Source organism: Cryptotermes secundus, unplaced genomic scaffold (assembly GCF_002891405.2).
Source record: "Cryptotermes secundus unplaced genomic scaffold, Csec_1.0 scaffold295, whole genome shotgun sequence".
NCBI classification, from domain to species: Eukaryota; Metazoa; Arthropoda; class Insecta; order Blattodea; family Kalotermitidae; genus Cryptotermes; species Cryptotermes secundus.
Window position 1 is genome coordinate 1,370,127 of NW_019729213.1, and position 3,287 is coordinate 1,373,413.

The 3,287-nt window shown below is 39.1% G+C and overlaps 1 protein-coding gene across 1 annotated transcript in view; it reads right to left on the reverse strand.

Moving 5' to 3' along the window:
• Window positions 1-2,749, reverse strand: part of LOC111865410 — a 7,392-nt gene extending 4,643 nt beyond the window's left edge. The window contains exon 1 of the mRNA XM_023853419.2: window positions 2,686-2,749. The gene's annotated coding sequence lies outside the window, so the exon portion shown is untranslated. The remainder of the gene's footprint in view (window positions 1-2,685) is intronic.
• Window positions 2,750-3,287: the final 538 nt, after the last annotated feature.

Below are 3,287 nucleotides of genomic sequence, written 5' to 3' on the forward strand. Positions count from 1 at the left end.
ATCTCATCCTCTTTGACTAGAACATTCTAATTTGGCGAAGAGCATAAGTTTTGAAGCTCCTCGTTATGCAGTTTTCTCCAGCTTATTATTATTATTATTATTATTATTATTATTATTATTGGTGCACGCGTTAGCGTAGTTGATTGAGGCACTATGCTACAAGCCGGAAAGTCGTGGGTTCGAGTCCCGATGAGGTGGATTTTTTTAAATTTACCTAATCCTTCCAGCCACACTATGGCCCTGGGACCGACTCAGCCTCTAACAGAGATGAGTACCAGGAACCTTCTTGGGGGGTAAAGGGCGGCCGGCGCTTAAGGTTGACAACCTCACAGTCATCTGTGAGCCGATTGTCTAGAGAAAATGTGGGAGCCTCAACATCTCACAACTCTATGTGCCTCCACAGCCTGTTACAGGGAGAGCTTTACATTTTTACGTATTATTATTATTATTATTTTCTTTCTGTAACTTATTTATGCTGTGTAATTAATATAGACTATCATTTTTGTATTTTGTTTTTTTAATTATTTTGAGTATTTCTCTATTCGTGCTAGCTTTCTAATCGGACTCTGTGCTGTTAAGTTTGCACGTAAATAAACAGGAATTGAATTGAATTGAATATTATTGATGGCATTGTATATCAGTCAGTCAGGCGACTGCAGATTGACCGGCAGTGGTTTGATTCTCAGCCAAGAAGCTACTACCACTCCGAGGTTGGGTTCAGCAATATCCGATTAATTGGATCCAGAGAAATATTTCTCTTCAGTTAAAATGATCGGAGCGTCAGCCTAACAACTTTCTACTGTTATAAGTTCTAGTACGTGCAAGCCAATATTGAAAGGGATGTTATTAAACGAGGCTTCTCGCGGTGTAGAGACTGCACATAGTCAGGGATAGGGCGGTGTTTTTACTTTCAATATCTCTGCGACACTCTTAATCGCGTTTAATGTTAATATGTTCTTTTTATATAGTTCAATCTAATTTTTCAAATAACAGGCAGGCGTGTTCATTGAGATAATGCGATTCGTTACAGAGGAAAAATTGTTCCACATTTGACTTTCGATGTGCTGTATCGGTTGTCCTGAGCTTTCAGTGGAAATTTGGCAAAGATTCGTAGGCCCTACAGATTGGTTACATTTCTCATGAACTGAATGTAATACCGAGCACCACACGGACTGACTCACTAAATAATAAATAAGTAGGTAACTAACCGACGAATCAACTATCCAACGAACGAGCTCATTGTAATAACAAATTAAACAACCAACCAAGGAGTCAGCCAGCCAGCTAAATATACTATCTATCTATTTACAATTCTTAAATAAAATAATCTATCTGTAAAAAAATCTATCTATCTATCTATCTATCTATCTATCTATCTATCTATCTATCTATCTATCTATCTATCTATCTATCTATCTATCTATCTATCTATCGATCTACATTATTAAANGAACCGTCAAAATAGCTAGCTAGTCAGTTAAATTATCTGATTAACCAACCAGCGAAATAAATTTGATAACCCATCTAAGTAACTAAGGAAATAACTAACAGACCAACTAACTAACTATTCAAATAAGCCATCTGGTTACCTAACTTAGCTAACTAACCAAACACCCAACTAACTAACTATTCAAATAAGCCATCTGGTTACCTAACTTAGCTAACTAACCAAACACCCAACTAACTAACTATTCAAATAAGCCATCTGGTTACCTAACTTAGCTAACTAACCAAACATCCAACTAGCTAACTAACACCTTAACTAAACTAAACTGACTAACTATCACACCAACTAGATAGCCACCCAAAACATATTACAAATCAACCAGTTAGTTAACCAAATAAGGTAAAATGACAAATTGGTCCTTGTGCCTAGCTAATTAAGAATAAAACGTATGGGGGAGTGGATGTATAGGTCCACGTATTATTGACCTTGGGGAAAGAGATCCCCCGGTACCCATTGGATAGGAGGCTGGGTGGGGCCCCAGTACCGGCCTGAACGACATGGAAAGGAAAAAGATCTCGCCCCTACCTGGACTCATACTCAGACTTCTTGGCCGTCCGGCCAGTAGCCAGTCGCTATACAGACTGCGCTATCCCGGCTCTCACAACTAACCGACTGACTGAAGTACTTAACTGCAAGGAACATAGTTCATTTTGGGAGCTTCTCGGTCCCTCATGTAGTCAAAGCATTGTAGGCCTTCCATGGAACCCGAAACGTCGTCACCTTGTTCACAAGAGACCTTCAATGTGTATAACCTGAAACACTTAACTTAGCCCACGCCATCATATCCTGCTTCCTTACGATCAGTCTTCCATCTACAACTAGGTCTCCCATGTGATCCCTTTCTTTAGATGATCTGAACAAAATTTCATGTAAATTTCTCATCCACACATGCGTGCTACGTTCTCTCCCATGTTACTCTCATTGATCTGCTTTGTAGAACTACAGCTCTCTTACCTATTTCAAAAGCTTATAGTGTGTGCCATTTTCTATAAGAAGTTGTTTTATTATAATTTACAGACTGAATTACATTTTATCGATTGACGGATGTGAGATTTAATATTCTGTGCTGTTTAACATGTAGCTTTAGATAAAGTTCATAACTATATATCATAGACAATGTGTAAATTTTCACTTGTGAGTCGAAATCATTAAGACCACAGATTTCTACACGTTCTTACCTTGCGGATTACGGCAGATGGCAGTGACAAAGAAAGCAGGCACTCTGATGCTGATGGTGGACTGCTGGAATTCTGGGTCGGTTATCTGTAACTGTGGTGTCATTTATAGGCTCCCCATGTTTGTTAGCCTACTATGGGCGTGACATAACACAGTTCTTCATTCTCTCGAAAAACATCAGTCTCTGCAGTAGTAAAACCGCCATTTCTCTACTCACATGCCTATCGTTTCATAAAAACACTAGGAAGGGATATGAAAAATATAATTTTCACTGGAAAGCCTATAGGAAAGCGACGACTTGAGAAACCTAAATGAAGATGGGAATCTTAAAGAAACAGGTTTATTGTAAGATTTGAGGCTTTCACGGCGGTGACTATAAAGAAAGCAGTCTTCTGGGATTTGGCACCATGTATATGTGGTGTTAACCGACATTTCGGAGGAACGTATCGCCTCCATCTTCAGGGTAGAAGGAAAAATATAAGAAATCCGCAAGCGAAGAGACCGTGAGAACCGGGGAAAGCCCGGTCTGCTTTTACCGGTTCTCACGGTCTCTTCTCAAGTCTTCGTATTTTTATGAATTGGACCTCGCATAATAATTAATAGA